Source organism: Arachis ipaensis, chromosome B9 (assembly GCF_059453495.1).
Source record: "Arachis ipaensis isolate K30076 ecotype BB chromosome B9, ASM5945349v1, whole genome shotgun sequence".
NCBI lineage: Eukaryota > Viridiplantae > Streptophyta > Magnoliopsida > Fabales > Fabaceae > Arachis > Arachis ipaensis.
In genome coordinates this window covers 140,700,836-140,717,712 of record NC_142444.1, presented here as the reverse complement: position 1 = coordinate 140,717,712, position 16,877 = coordinate 140,700,836, and positions in this window count along the sequence as shown.

The following is a 16,877-nucleotide window of genomic DNA, read 5'->3' as shown; positions in this document are numbered from 1 at the left end:
CCTCTTGGCTTTGGTTGAGTAATTGGTGACGCTTGAGTTATCAAACTCCTTAGTTGATTGACAATTGAAGGTTGCTAATTGATTTGGATTCCACTAAAGCTAGTCTTTCCATAGGAGTTGACTAGGACTTGAGGAATCAAATTGATTCATCCACTTGACTTTCCTTCACAATTAGAGGGTTAACTAAGTGGTTGCAACTAACGATTCTCATCACTATTGAGGGCGATAACAAGGATAGGACTTCCAATTTTCATTCTTTGCCATGAGCTTTTATAATTATTAGTTCGTTTCCTTTGCAATTCACTCTTCTTATCTCTTATTCACAAAATCCTAAATTATACCTTTACATAACCAATAATAAGAACACCTCCCTGCAATTCCTTGAGAGATGACCCGAGGTTTAAATACTTCGGTTATTGATTTATTAGGGGTTTGTTACTTGTGGCAACCAAAACTTTTGCACGAAGGGATTCTTGTTGGTTTAGAAACTATACTTGCAACGAGGATTTATTTTGAAATTCTTTATCAACAAAAGTCTCGCTTGTCACTTGTACTTGGCCATTACTGATGAAGCGACGACAGCGGTCTTAGTGCGAGAGGAAGGGAGAATCCAACAACCGATCTATTTTGTGAGCAAAGCACTGCAGGGAGCAGATTTAAGATACAACATGCTAGAGAAACTGGCACTCGCTTTCCTGACCTCATCCCATAGATTGCGACAGTACTTTCAATGCCACCAAGTGATCGTAAGGACAGACCAGGAAATCCGCCAGGTACTCCAGAAACCCGACCTAGCGGAAAGAATGATGACTTGGGCTATTAAGTTGTCCCAATACGACCTGCGGTATGAACCCAGGCATGCGATTAAAGCTCAGGCCATAGCCGACTTTCTAGTAGAAGTCACGAGGGACCCGACCAAGACACCGAGTACACGGTGAAAACTCCACGTGGGCGGAGCTTCCAACCAGACATTCGGGGGTGCCGGGATAATTTTGGAGAGCCCGACGGGAGTCGTATATGAATAGTCGATCAAGTTTGAATTCTCGGTATCAAACAATCAAGCAGAGTACGAGGCCCTGTTAGGCGGCCTAGTCCTGGCTAGGGAGGTCGGAGCCACAAGATTAGAAATATGTAGTGATTCACAGGTCGTGACCTCGCAGATCAATGGAACATATCTGGCCAGAGACTCGTTGCTACAAAGATATCTGGAGAAGGTCCGAGAGTTGACCAGGCAATTTGAGGAGGTCTCCGTGCAGCACACCCCGAGAGAAAGGAACATGCGAACAGACCTCTTGTCAAAGCTGGCAAGCACAAAGCCGAGAGTAGGAAGCCGATCTCTCATCCAAGGCTTGATAAAAGAACTAGCAGTCACCCTCCATTTAACAAAGATAGATCCCTCTTGGATGGACCCGATCACCGACTTTTTGAAAAGCAGTAAGCTCCCTGAAGATGAGAAGTCGGCCAAAGCGTTGAGAAGGGAGGCGGCCAAGTATGCAATCGTACAAGGTCAGTTATTTAAGAAGGGACTCAGCCAACCCTTGCTGAAATGCTTGCATCCCAACCAAATAGACTATGTAATCAGAGAGGTCCACGAGGGATGCTTCGGCCATCACATCGGGGGTAAAGCCCTAGCAAGGAAGCTCGACAGAGCCGGCTACTACTGGCCGTCAATGATGAAGGATTCTAAAGAATTCGTAAGAAAATACGTCAAGTGCCAGGAGAATGCCAATTTTCACAAGGCACCAGCAACCGAGCTAAGTGTATTAACATCCTCCCGACCTTTTTCACACTGGGGAATCGACCTTTTAGGACCCTTCCCGGTCGGTCCGGGTCAGGTCAAGTACCTAATAGTTTCTATCGACTACTATACCAAGTGGATAGAGGCCAAGCCGCTGGCCAGGATATCCTTGTCTAACTGTCGGAAGTTTATCTGGAGGCAAATAGTAACTCGGTTCGGTATCCCTGAGGTCGTTATCTCCGATAACGGGACGCAGTTCACCGACAAGAAATTCGGAGAGTTCCTCGTCGGGTTGGGTATAAAGCAAAAATTCTCATCTGTGGAGCATCCACAGACCAACGGTCAAGTCGAGGCCGCGAATAAGATCATCCTGCTAGGCCTCAAAAAGCGGCTTGATGAGAAGAAGGGGTCATGGGCTGACGAGCTTGCTTCAGTCCTGTGGTCTTACCGAACAACGTAGCAGTCGTCAACTGGGGAGTCTCCTTTCCGTCTAACTTACGGGGTGGACGCAATTATACCTGTAGAAATTGGTGAGCTAAGCCCACGACTACTTTTGGGAGGAGTCGAGGAGGCCGTGGAAAAAGGCCTAGTTGATGAAGTCAGGGAGATGACCCACTTGTCGGAAACGGCGTTGAAGCAAAGGATGGCCCTGCGCTAACTCCAGGGTACTCAAGAGGAAATTTGAGCAAAACGACTTGGTCTTGAGGCGCAATGATGTTGGCCTCCCGACCCCTTGAGAAGGAAAGCTGGCGGCAAACTGGGAAGGCCCATACAGGGTAAAAGAGGTAATTGGCAGGGGCGCCTACAAGTTGGAACGGCTAGACGACAAAGAAGTTCCTAGAACATGGAACATAGGAAACTTAAGAAGGTTTTACTCTTAGGTCAAGCCCGACGACCTGACGACCTAACGAGATCAGTAAAGTTCCCACTAATGTTTAAATGGATAACATTGTTCATTTCATTTTCTATTTCAAATGTTTGTTATTGCCATATATACTTGTCCAATTTTCGATTAATGTTAACTTCATGATTAAATCTGTCCTTTCTCCTATTTTATAATATATTGCAAATGCGAACGGCGACACGGTACCCCGGGACTGATCACCCCGGGAACCACAAAAAATAATGAAGCGGCTATGGCAATAAAAGCCACGACCTGGCTCTGCCGACTACCAGCACAATGGTAAAACACACATAAACGGATAGCCAAATATCAACAAAACGGCAACAAAATATCATAAAAAAGTACGCAATAGTTACAAGCCGACCAAGCGGCTAATGTTTCATCAAGATAAGTTCAGAAATTACAAAGTAAGATCCATAAAATATAAAATTACAAGGCTACAAACTTCAAAGCTGCGAAGGTCACTTCTTCGGCATGTCCACGATCTTGCCATCCTTAATAGTCTTGAAGACCCCAATTGCCGACGTATTGAAGTCAGGGGCCACCACCTTCACTTGGGCCTTAAGAGCCTCTTCGGTCATCAAGATGGCGCTTTTCCCCTGCTTCACGACCTCTTTGTACTTCTTTTTAAATTCAGCAGCCTCAGCCTTGGCCGAGGAGGCGGCCTCATCGCGTTCCTTCTCCGCTGCAGCCACCCGACCTTGAGCAGCATTGAGCTGGCCCTCCAAAGCCAGCTCTCGCTCGGTTAGGCGGGAGACGGCGGCATCGGAGGTCTTTAGTTTCTCCTCGGCAACTTGGGCTTTTTCCTCAGCAGCTTTAACCTCCCCCTCTGCGCTAGCCAACTGCTCCCGAAGTTACTCAACTTCAACTTTGAATTTGTTATTAGCCTGAACGGAGGAGTCGAGCTTCCTCTGCATCGACTGCATTCCCGACAAAGAAAATTCAGCTTTCCTTGCTATAGCGGCGCCGCGAAGAAGAGTGTGGTACATCCACCTCGCCTGCCCCGGGAGGTCCCCACCATGGAAAAACTCCTCCGTGCCAGGGAGCAGCTGAGAATCGATAAAGTTTCCGGCATCGAAGTTCCTCTCCATCACAGTGAGAACTCCCTCGGGGCTAGAGGACGACCTCTTCCTCTTCAGGTTGCTCACAACCACTACCTCCTCATCCTTCAGTTCTGGCTGAGAATTGGAGCCACCACCAGCACCGACCACTTCACCTTGAGTGGGAGAGGTGTGCATGTCGGAAACGTTTTCAGAAGAAGGCTCCGTGGCATGAGGAGGAGGCACCTCTTGATTCCCAGTATTCTCTGGGGGTGCCTCCTGATTCTCAGTAGTCGGCTCATCGTCGCTATCACCAGCGAGGAAGGTGTTGAATAAAGCGTCGAGACCCGTCACCTCGGTAGACATTCCCACTACAACAAAATAGCAAAACCTCAGTCATGAAATCGGCATAGCAAATCAAAGTAACAATAACACAAGAAACTCAAGTTAAAGTTACTCATAAATATAATTTCTACCGACTTCCTAGTCACCCATAAGGAGGTGGGGGTTAACATGATTTTTTGAAAAGACGGCTAACAACACGTCGACAATCTTATTTTGGGGCAATAACCCCTTGTAGGTCACTTTAGTGAAGGCATTGGCCCCCGCCCCAAAAGCCCAGTAGGTCGGGATGCGCCGTTCCCCTTCCAAAGTCAGCCAAAAGGGATGCCGACCTTCAGCGGGACGAACCTTGAAATATTTGTCCTTGAATCCATGATAGGAATCCTCGAACAAACCAAAGATCCACCAACCTTGAGCAAATCAGAATGACATAAACCCCTTTTTGGTCTTCCCCTCCTTCGAAGGGTTCGTTAAGGTGAAAAGATAAAGGAAAACCTCGAAGGAGACCGGCAAGTCGAGATACTCGCACACCATCTCATAACAGCGGATGGAAGCCCAACTGTTCGGATGTAACTGGGACGGCGCTACGTTGCACTTGTTCAGCAACGCCATCTGAAAGGGGGAGAAGGGGATGCGAAACCCCAACTAGGTAAACATTGCCTTATAGAACTAAATCCAATCGGCAATCCGGGGGGGTGTAGGTTAAGCTCATATATCTGCTCATGAGGAGTAGGGACGTAGACCACATAGTTGGCCTCCTCATCAGTTTCGCCGCACAGGTACTCGGCTTGTCGGAACTCTGTGAGCTCCTCCTCCCCCATTTAGTTCGGAGAATCTTTCACGTCCGAGGTTACCCAGGTATACCGGTCGTAAGCCGCTCTCGCGACAGGGCGTTGGGCCATACCTACAGTGGGGGCACCACTCAATTAGTCTACGAGGTCGGGAGTTCGGAAAAAGTTCAGAAACTACATTTCGCCTACTCAATAACTGCAACCAAGCATGGCTGAAGCAAATCCTAAGTAAAATCCTAAAAACTAGTGCACTAGAATGGTAACCCCCCTAATACACCTACCTAATACTAATGTCATCCAACATGCAAGTGAAATCAGAGGAGTAGCATGCATACAGGGGGATGGTTAATAAAGTTAAAACAACCATGGAGCAAAAAGTAAGGAATGAGCGCTCACCAGGATAATTGCAGGAAGCACAAGGATGCAGAAACCACAGCAAGAAATTCGAGAGTGAAGAAGATAGAAGCAGAAAGAACCAGGAAGTGAAGAGGAAGAGGAATGCGAAACTGGGGAGGGAATTAAGAAACTAACTCAAGAAACGCGAAAGGCAAGGGTAAAACGGTTTTTGCTCACAGGGTTTTGAAATAACCCATTATGAGCATTAAATGCCTAACGCGAAGAACAAGGCGACGAAAGGTTATCCCCAACAACGAGCAAACTCACACGTGCTGGAGGCACGTCCTCTCCACGGGCGGCCGACCAAGCGACAACGCACAAGGGAGAACATAACGCGTCACCAACGGCACTCATGGCCGTCGCTGGCGCGTTGGGGGCACTGTTACGGCCCAGCCCAAACGACATGCTGGCTGACCCGATCCACAGGCTACCCGACCTGAACGGGCGGGGCACGAGACGTTCGAGAACCGACCCGAACATGCGTCCTTTACAGCTCACCGCTACAGCTGTATTGGAAAACTTCGAGGAAGGTGAGTTTGTCCTCGTGGGACCCACTCCTGATAGGGTATATATGGGGAGGGTCCTACCCCTCCCCCCAAGGTACGTCACACACTATTGTACCACTTTCTCACCTGCACACCTAACTGACTTGAGCGTCGGAGTGTTTTTGCAGGTGACACCCCCCTCGCGAGGAGCTCGGGACATTGCCCGTCATCACCACCCAACCCCCTGGTCCCTCACCAGTCGAGAGCTCCTTTCACCCGAAAAACGTCCTTGATCCATCCGGTACCCGACCAACCGAACAAATTAGAATTTAATTTTAAATAGAACATCACAAACTACCACTTTATATCTCTATGTCAGAAATTTGATTTGCCTAGAAAATTTCCCATTTAAGATTTCTATAGAAAAAATTTGATTAGAATAAACGAGTTATCCAATTTTATAACTCTATTATATTATATATTTATTTATTAAAATATTTAATCTTTCTCTGGTGTCAGTTGTGTAAAATTTGGACTTTCCTTGAGATATTGTTTTCTATCATTAATTGCCTTTTATTTATAGATACAAAAACATCTCACATACCTTAAAATACTTATTCACTTAACCTCTTTTTATCTAATTTCATTCATTTTTTTTGAATTCATTGATTCAAACCATCCAATTTTAAAAAACTTGATAGCAAAATCAAAGCGAAATGCTTTTGGTTCAACATTAATTTCTATAATTTTTTAAAAGTATATTTAGTATCAAAGGCTACATTCATTACATATGTTATAAATCAAGATAGATGTTAAACTGATTTCTTTCAAAGACAATAGTGGTATTTTATTCAATAGAGAAACAAATACAATGTTCAAAAGTCAGGACACGAGAAATAGAAAAAGAAGATTCCCAGAAATTCACGAATAGGTGAAATTGTAAGAAGAAAATAACATAAAGAAGAAAATAGAGAAAGAAATCTTAGGATATTATGCATAAGGCAAAATAGATAGCTCTTGGTTCAACTTAAGCAATGTTGCTAGCACTTCCTCCGGAGGCTCCTGGCATTGCTCGAAGACTCGGTATAAAACCATCACTATCATAATGTCACGCTTCCGGCTACGCCACTCTGATAGCTTAGACATTACGACGACTCTTAACATATTTAATACTAAGATAGGAGCCTGGCTAAAACTAAAAAAAAAAAACATATAACCTTTCAAAAGACTTTTAGTTGAAGACATAAGTACATACTCAAACCATATGCAACACTTAACAAGAAAATGTATATATTTAATATTGACTTACAAGCTTTACATAATACAAATCCTATCCCTCTTACAAAATGTATAAAGATAAAGGCGAGGGAAAACATAATATCTAAAATAATACAATACACATTATAAACAGAATGAAATAAACTCTTCGTGACTTCTTTGCCCATATCCTGAAAAGGAAACACCTGTAGGGGAGTGAGAATATCGTCCTTGCTAGTTCTCATTATAGAGTTAGAGAATTGCTATAATAAGATACGTAAAGTAAAACTGTTTTTAGCGTACAGTGATCGTTGTTCGCCTTATGTATCTTTTCAAAAACCAAAGGTTTAATAATCCAAAAATCCAAAAAAAAAAAATCCTTTTTAAAAGAGAAATTAGTTAATTCTTCAAAATCCAAAACCTTTTCCCTATCTTATAAAATCTTAAAAGTTTTCCTGTACAGTATGAATGACCAACCTACTCCAAGCATAGGTCCATTAAGTCTATGCTGAATCAGTTTGATTTTTCATACTTTACTAAACCAAAAAGCACAAACCAATCATAGCCACATGCCCAAACAACTCAATCAACATCTAATTCACCATATTCCAACCAATTTCAGTTATAAACACAATTAGAGAGGTTCAAAACACAAACAAAGCAGTTACATCAAGTATAGGAATTAGCAATTAAGCATAATTATTCACATAGGCAAACCAATTACAATATGCATACCCAAACAATGTCATATAGATGCATATGATGAATGTCTATGATATTGGCTCGTGATATCACTTATCGGTTCAAATGCTAACGCGACACATCCCCGGGATGTCGCCTTCCTGCCACGCCAAGGATATAGTGCCCTGCTCACTCTCAACCCGTGGATATAGTGCCCGGCACACTCTTTTAGGTTATAGTGCCCGAGTTCACTCTTGCGATAGAAAGGTTATGTGAGCGGGAGACTGCCACAGTCCTCACATCTCAACATAGGCGGGAGACTGCCTCGGCCTCTACGCCAGCACCGCTACCTCGACAAGCGGGAGATTGCCACAGCCCTCACATCCGAATGTAGGTGAGAGTCTGCCACAGCTACTACGACGGAGAACAATGCATATCACAATCACATACTCAATCTCAAGGATCACTGGTCATAGCACCAGATCATTACTTTCATTATCCATAATCATTCGTTTTCAAATCTCAAACTCATCATCAGTTTTCAATTTCTCAAATCAATTTCCTTTAAAATCAAAACCCATCCTTTTTGGTAACATTCTTCGAAAATGACAACAACTTCAATATATTTTCAAATTGTAAGTTTCTTTCAAAAGACTTAAGAATCTTTCACTCTTAAAATCAGGATTTGGTAATTAAAAACTCCATAGCAGAGTCTCAAGATTTTAGGGAAGAAACATCCTATCTCATTTTCTTAAATTTATTGAAAATCTTTAAGATCATATCTTCTTGATTTAAATCAATCAAATAAAATTTAAATAAAAAACGAATCATGTAAATCAAACGTCCCAATCCAATTTCAAAACCAAATCACTTAAAACAAGGCCAATCCAATCTTTTAAATTCACTAAAACTCCTCTGAATATGATTCTTTTAATCAAATTCAAAATATAAACCTTTTTTACATCCAAATCAACCTCAAAACATAAGTTTTCTCTAAATTAAATCAAAATCGAAACATAATTTTTTTCTAAATAATTTGCACTCAAAATATAATACTTTCCTTAATAAATAAAACTCAATCATAACTCTCTTTTCAATAATTCACTCAAAACATAGATCATTATTTTCTTAACTAATTCAAGTGAAATGATAAGATTCTTAAATTCATAATTTCTAAATAACATTTCAAGAAAAATCTTAGATTTTATAGAAATTTCGACAGCACCTTCTCTAAAACTTGGACTTTGCCATCCTTTTCGGGTCCCAACCAAATAATTTCCAAATCAAACCAATCCAAAATCAAATTGTTTTTAAAAATCAAACTCATTCCCAAAACTTTAAAGAAACAGATTCAGCAACCATCTGTTTAACAAAACCAAACAATAATTCAATCAACCAAACAATCATAATCATCCAAAAACAGCCAGATGATGCATAAGACTTAGACAATCACTAAAAAGTGTAATTCTCCCATCAATATGTAATTATAACAATTCCAAATTATAAAAGTGAGTTTTTAGAAAGAAACCACCTATGTCTGACAAATCGAAACCGGTAAACCTTTTTCCTCGGCCCGAAAACAACGGTAACCACAACCTCAGTAACGTAAAAGCCACATGTAACCACCAGAACTCGACCCTACGTTACCAAACCTCAGATTCATTAACCAGACATAACAAAATACTAATATGAGGGTTTTCGAAACATAATTACTTACTGTAATAATAAAACGAAGCAGCCGCAACTCTGAATCAACCCGGTAGTAGCTCCGACAATAACTTCAAGCGAATGCGGCGAGCAAAAATCCTGGTGACAGTGACTGTAACAATCACGCAGCGTCAATAATCTTCTCGAAATCCAAAAGAACAGAAATCAAACTTAAAACCCTTACCGGCAGTGTTTTCCGGCGACGACAACGGGATTTCGGGAGGCAGAGGCGGCGTGGAGCTCCGGCGACTTGGACCTCTGCGAAGGCGACGACAGAACAGAATGCGCCGGCGATGACACACGGAGGCGGTGACCATACGCTCGCCTCCTCCGTCCTCCACGCGACCCTGACGGCGGCACGGATAGCAGCAGCGGTGGCAAACTTCACGGACGGCGACGCGACTGGGCGGAATGACTCCTCTTCGTGGCGGCTCGTGGATGGACCGGCGACGACGGCTTCACGGACGGTGACCTGCGGCCTCCTCTCCTTCGAGTCTCACTCTCTCTCGCGCGGTCTCCTTGACGATGGCACGAACGGCGACGTGACGGCGGCTGTGGCGAGGCGGCGGTCCTAAGCAACGCGGCAGCCATGTGCTGGGCGGTCTCCTTCTCCCTCCCTACGCTCTGTCTTCTCTGTTCCTCTCCCTCTCTTTTTCATGTGTGTGTGCGCGCTTGTGTTAGCTTGTGTGTGTGTTTTGTGTGTGTGTGCTTTGTGTGTAGGTGTAGGGGTGGGTGAGAGAGGTTAGTGAAAATTAGGGTTAGGGTTAGATAAAAAATTGGGGTTTTAATTTGGAGATTTTGGATTTAATTAGAGTCTAGTAATTTTAATAAAATTGGGGCATAGCATATTAATTGAAACTCATTTAATTTTTAAAAATTATTTTAAAAATATTATTTGTGGTATTAAAATATTAATTGATTCTAAATTAATTACTCTAAATAAAAATATAAGATAATAAAATTAATTTCTTTTATTTCTAAAACTCAAATTATTGAATTATAAAAATATCAACTATTTAAATTAAATTATATAAAATTTTTATTATTTTATAACTATTAATGTTATAATTTAAATATAGAAAATAACTCAATAATTATAAAATTGGATAAGAATCTTAATTTATTTTAAATTCAATTAATCAAAACTTGTTTTAATTATCTTTAATAAAGTAATTTTTGAAATTAAAGTTACAAATAAATAAGTGAATTTGAAATTAGTTTATAATAAACCTTTTTAAAATTTTTGGGTCTTACATTCGGTGACACCACTCTTTCTAAATATTTCAAGCTATAATCAATACCAAGCCAAGCTCTATGAGAACTTGTTCCCTAAAGTCTATCTTGTAACACCGAATGTCCGAATCCCTCCACCAATCGAAGAACAAGGAACATCTAAAATCTGGGATGAGATAAGCTAAAGGACTCTTACCATAGAAAAATAGACAGTGCATGATTGATTTTAGTGCTGAATTGCAGATTGGGCAAGTTTCCAGAGTGGATGAGAACTGCTGGTGGAAGAGAAGTAGAACAAGAAGCTTACCATGAAGAATTTTTCACACTAAAAAATAGAATCTTGTGAGGAATTTTTAGCTTTCAAAAATTTCTCAAAACTATCCTTATTGTATGAAGTTCGGACAGAATTCAATGAAAGTATGGTAAAATTGGTAAGCAATCTTGTATCCTGATACTGATGCATCGGGCTGTCAAAACGAGTCAGGCCCAACGGTCCGGCTCATTTATCCATTTAAATGGCCAAATTTTTTCCTCTAATTTTGGCCCGTTAAAATTTTCAAGCTAAATGGGCTAAACCTGATTAACCGAAAAAAATACGAGTTAAACGGGCTAAGCCACAGGCTAAACGAGGGCCCGCATAAATTTTTATTTTTTTAAAATACTAAAAAATGTAAGATTTTGCTCAACGCCATCCGAAAAAACCCAACCGAATACTATGCATAACACAGCCTTACACCATAAGCTCAATACTATGCATAACACAGCCGAAAAAAATCCGACCCGGATACAATACAAATACAACACAAAATTGAAAATTCTCACTTGCTCAGCCACTCGCTAAAAATTAAAATTAGAAAGAAAAAAGAAAAAGCTCTCTGGAGTAGCTCTAATTCTTCGACACAGCCGCACAAATTTATATTTGTCCATCCCTCTTCCGTAACTTCTTCATCGTTGTCGTCGATGAGCATCTCTACCATTGGAGCCTTACAAACCTCTCATCACCATTGGCTCCTTAGTCTTCATCACTTTATTAATTCTTCGTTTAGCTTCTACTCTTCTTCAGTTTTTGTAGTCTTCGGTTATCAGTCTTCTTTCAATAATTGTAAGATTACTTTCTTGTCTTAACAATAAAATATGCATGATATTTCTTATTTTATAAATCTTATGTTCTCAACGTTTAGATGAATAGTATGATACCAACGTCAATTATTTATCTATTCTATTTTATTTTGGGTTATTTGTAATAATATTTTTTGTAAATGATAAAGAGTAATCTAATTCTGTGTTTGTATTTTTGGTTAGTGATTTATTTTGGAATTATGGATGACTATGCAAGAGATCTTATTGATCCAAATGCTGAGGTAGAACACATTTTCTTGGACTCAGACTCTAATGATGACTTTAATGATCTTGTTGATGACAAAGTCCCACTGGAAGTAACTTAAGCGACACCTCTTGTAAGTATTCCACCTATTGCTATTGATGGGTCAATTTCTAAAAAGAGAAAAAGGTCAACTACATTTAGTATCTGGGATAGTTTTAAAAAAATATTTGAAAAAGATGGCAAAGTAAAGTGCAAATGTAAAGGATGTGAAAAAGAATACAGAGGTGGGAATAGTACTCATGGTACCTCTACATTGAAATGACATATTCCTGTGTGTCGTGAACTTCCTAAATTTCATGATTTGAAAAGAATGATGCTTGATGAAGCTGGGAGGTTAAGGGCTAGGCAAGTTGATCTTGTGGTTTTTCGTGAATTAATTGCAATAGCAATCATAGAACATGATTTTTCTTTCTCATTTGTTGAGTATAGAAGGATTAGGGATATTTTTAAGTACTTGAATCCTGATGCTAAGATGTTTTATCAGAACATTGTTGTAGCTGATATTTTCAAATTTTATATTGTTGAAAAAGAAAAGTTAAAATGCCAGTTAGAGAAAAACTTTGAAGTAGGATATATTTAAATACTAATCTTTGGACTTCATGCACAACAGAGGGTTATATGACTTTGACTACCCATTATGTTGATTTTAGGTAAAAATTAAATTTTAAGATACTCTTTTCACATACTCCCTCTCCATACGGGGTATCAATTAGCAAATAAAGTGCTTTAGTTGTTATTTGAATGGGTAATAGAGAAGAAAATATTTTCAATAGCCTTAGACAGTGCTTCATCTAATGATAGCATCAAACTTTACTCAAGTGAAACCTCCTTTTAAGTGATGGGTTATTGTGTAATGGAGAATTTTTTCATGTGAGGTGTTGTACTCATATTTTAAACTTGATAGTTCAAGATGTATTGAAGGTTGCTAGTTCTATTTTTTATAATATCAGAGAGAGTATTGAGTATGGAAGAGTATCAGAGGCACGAGCTACCCAATTTAGAGATGTTCTTAAGTCACTTGAAATTCTTGACATTAGATTGAACTTAAATATGCCCACTAGATAAAATTCTAATTTCTTGATGTTGAAGAGTGCTTTGAGATGTGAGCATTGTTGTTAGTCTCTTTTTGAAGGATAACAATTTTAAAAATTATCCGTTCAAATAAGAGTGAAAAAGAGGAAGAGAAATCTGTAAATTTTTTAATCCATTTTACAAAATTACTACCCTAATGTTTGGTCAATATTATCCTACTTCAAATTTATATTTTATGCAAATTTAAAAAATTGAGTGCTTGCTAAAAGAATACTCCAATAGTGAGGATGATGTCATAAGAAAAATGGTGCAACTAATGAAAGCCAAATTTGATAAGTATTGGAGCAATTATTCTATGATTTTATCTTTAGGAGCTATTCTAGATTCTCGAATGAAATTTCATATCTTAGGATATTATTTGAATAAAGTGGATCCATTTACTGCTAATGAGAAATTGACCACCATAAAAAAGAAGCTGTATTTATTGTTTGAAGCATATTTTGAAATTGAGTCACATAATGCCTCTTATAATGTCTCTAATAATTAAATAAAAATTTTAATTTCTAGAAAAGATGATCCACTTTCATTTGATGTGCCTAATATAAGTCTTATTTATCTTGTATATTATGTTAATATAATTTTATTTTATATGTTTCTGTCAATATGTTATTTTTTTAACTATTTTATTATTATTTTTTTTAAATATTGTAGGAGTTGAGAAATATAAATGTTCAAACTAATGCTTCACCAAGAAAGTCTTCTTTAGATATCTATTTGGATGAGTCAATTCTTGATATGAATTCCAAAATAGATGTCTTGTAATATTGGAGGTCTCAAGTTCATCGCTTTTCTGATTTAGCTTCCATGACTTGTGATGTGCTTAGTATTTTAATAACTATGGTAGCTTTGGAATCGGCCTTTTCCATTGGTGCACATGTCCTAAATAAGTATGGAAATTCTATTTTGGATAATAATGTACAAATTTTTATTTGTGCTCGTAATTAGATCCATGGATTTAAAGAGGATGATAATTCACTTTTTTAAATTTATTTTGTTAACTTCTATTGGCATTAAATATTAAATGACTTGCATATTGTATTTGTTTAGTTTTCTACTAACTAATTTTAAATTGTAGATATTGAATTTGAGTGTAAAAATAAAAGTGACAAAGAACATTATAAAGATAAAGTGGATTCAATTAATATGATGTTTGGTATTTTATTAGTGTTGTCTAATTATTTCAAATTATACACTTTTTTAATTCAATTTTATTGAAATTTTTTTTCTACCATTATGTCACTAACTTTCATTTGATAATTTATTCTTCTTGCAATTGTAGGTGTAGACTAATCTGGTGGATTAGATAAAAGATTTTGGAATTACATTGCTTGCTACTTTTGTAATCTATTAAACACTTTCTTTTTATTTTTGTATGGCTTTTTGGTAAAATTATGATGTTGCTTTATTGGTTTATAATACTTTGTTAAATCTATTAGGAAAATTAGGAATACTCCTTTAATTAGAAATATGAAATTACTAATTGAATGTGAATGTGATTCTTTTTTAAGTTAAAAGGACAATTTAAAACATAATAGTTACTCAAATCAAATGTGCAATGTGTAAAAAAAAAATTAATGTCAAATATATTTATTGAAACTTTAATTTTTTTTGTGCCAAACAATATTTTTTTTTGTCCAAAATTATACAGTCCTCAAAATTGGATTTTTTTAGTATTTTATTTTTTTTTAAAAAATTTCAAAAAGAAAAAATAACAAATAAATAGGCCAGCCCATTTAACACGTCAGGTTAGCCATAAACAGTCCGGACTATAAAATCTTAGTCTGCGAATAAAGTGAGGTTAAATGGGCTAGTCTGTATAACACACATGCCTAAACGGGTTGGGCAAGTCCATTTGACAGTCCTGATGCAATATCATATGTTTTTGCTATGTTCAACCCCTATTGATATGTGTCTTCACCTTCTCTTGGGGTTATGGAGAGGATTTGTTGAGCAATTTCTAGAGGAAAAGGTCTACGATTAATACTTGATTCCACTATTTATTTGACAACGGTCTTTCACCTATAACAGATGGTAACTATCTGATAGTAGTGTCACAGATGGTGGAATAGTGAAAGGGTAAAGAGGAGGGATCCATGATTCATTAAAAATTCGGATATCACCATAACTTACTTTCCAACTAATGCCTTTCTCTGTAACTCTCCACTCTTCAAGAATATTTTTTCAACTCCAAAAAAGTAAGGTTCCTACTTCTGCTGCAAGAAAAGAATTAAATCTAAAGCATTTACTTTTAAGTATTCTAAAAAGAAGAGAGTTAGGTTAAGTCACAATTTTCTAGCATTATTTACCTAAAAAGGCTAGATTTGAGCCCTGAGATCTTTGAAACTACGCCCACCTTCTTTCTTAGACATAGTCATCTTATCCCAACTAATCCACACTATTTGCCTTTCAGAACTTTGCTACCCTCACTAGATATTGGTTAGAATACTATGAATTTTATTTAGCAAGTTATCTGAAAGTTTAAAACATGACAAGGTGTAGATTGGTATAACTTCACCGATTAGTCAGAGTAATACCTGTCTTCCTATAACAAATATTTTTTCTATTCTTGTGTTCTTTTGAGAATCTTATCTTTGATTGAGTTGAATGTGACTTTCTTAGAGCAGTTGACAAGGAAAGGTATGCCTAAATAAATATCCTGTGCATATATATGAGAAATATTCAGTTGGACTATTAGAGAGGTTCTAATTGGCCTTGGAGTGTTATTACAAAAAAATGGGGCCGATTTATTAAGATTAACTCTAAGCCTATTGAATCTCTCATCCAATAATTCTAGAATTAAGGCAAAACTATTTTCCGAGGCTTTACCGAATAAAATGGTATCATCAACAAATAACATGTGATTTATAGTTAGGCATCTTCTGTTTATCGAAATTCTCCAGATGAGATTGTTTTCCTCTACTTTGTGTAACAAGAAGGAAAGTCCTTTTGCACATAATAAGAAAAGAGAAAAAGGATAGAAGATCACCTTGACAAATGCCTCTATTTGGTTTAAAAAAATCATAGGGTTGACCTTCCACAACAACAAAATAAGAAACAGTTGTCATCAATTCACGAATCCAGTCGATGAATCTCGATTCAAAGCTCAACTTTTTCCATAATAAACCATAGAAAATGTCACTCCACCTTATCGTAGGCTTTACTCATACCAAGCTTGAGTGTTATTTCGTATTCCAAGCTTCACTTCTTTTATTTAAGATAGTGCATACATTTTCCTACAAGAATGTTATAAAAAATAAGTCTACCTTTTAAGAATGTATTGTAAGTAGCGCTAATTATCTTATTCATACACCCTTGGAGTCTGTGGACCAACACCTTCAAAATAATTTTGTAGACAATAAAGGTCAAACTGATGAGACTTACCTGAGTCATATTGCTCACATCTAGGACCACTAGGCAAATATTGGTGTGGTTAAAACTTTTCAAAATTCTACCTCCAACAAAGAAACTCCTCACAAATATTGCCATCTATTTTAGATTCAGGTTTTTGCTACTAACTTCTTCTATTATCAACTGATTGTCTTCTTGGATTTCATTGATGGAGCTTGTGATATCTTCTAATATAATAGGAGAACTAGATTTTGTTATTGGTTGCCGAGCTAACTCTGGAATTTGGCTGAGAAACTTGTACTCCTTGAAACTTCATTTTTTTATCCTTCATATTCAGTTTAGAGAAGCTTTCAAGCAACCAAGAAGGGACAGGCTTTTTTCTTGGTTGTGAAGGCTTAGATTATAATTTCTGAAGTTGCTTGCATTATCACTACTATCATTGTCAATTATTTTCTCTACTTGACCAACCTTGATCCAAT